The sequence below is a fragment of the Hippocampus comes genome, unplaced genomic scaffold, assembly GCF_001891065.2.
Source record: "Hippocampus comes isolate QL1 unplaced genomic scaffold, H_comes_QL1_v1.1 scaffold1371, whole genome shotgun sequence".
Taxonomy (NCBI): Eukaryota; Metazoa; Chordata; class Actinopteri; order Syngnathiformes; family Syngnathidae; genus Hippocampus; species Hippocampus comes.
The window spans coordinates 17,296-17,730 of NW_017805976.1; the positions used below are offsets into that span (position 1 = coordinate 17,296).

The 435-nt window shown below is 37.2% G+C and overlaps 1 protein-coding gene across 1 annotated transcript in view; it reads right to left on the minus strand.

The window, feature by feature from the left end:
* LOC109528224 (tryptase-like) overlaps window positions 1–435 on the minus strand; it is a gene marked incomplete at its 5' end in the record, with an annotated part of 12,807 nt that overhangs the window by 11,922 nt on the left and 450 nt on the right. The window lies entirely within an intron of this gene.

A 435-nucleotide genomic window follows, 5' to 3' on the forward strand; every position in this document is an offset into this window, starting at 1 on the left:
CATAGAAAGGATTTTGAAGCAATTGTTTTTATCTATTGTTTTTATCTATGGGATTTTACAGCCTAGTACACAAGTCAGAATTTCGAGTCGCGCAGCTTTTATGTGGTTCCACATTGTGCCACAACATACCTGGCAGCACTGAGTTGTTTTGGAAAACATGCCGTGTAATTCAGTGCAAGAAAAAGAGGCAGAGGAAATCCCAAACAACGTTCCAATCACTATTTTGTCACGTTTATTCATGCGTAAAGGCTCTCCAAAGCCCAAAAGATTGGACTTCATGAAATTCAAATCATCAGCAACATCAAATAGTTTAGTGTGCATTTTTCAGATGAGACGATTCCATACGCATTTCCAAATGTGGGGTGTGATACAATTAAAAGACGCTACATTTTAAAATTTGGATCTGCGAAATCGAAACAGATTTACTGAATAAGT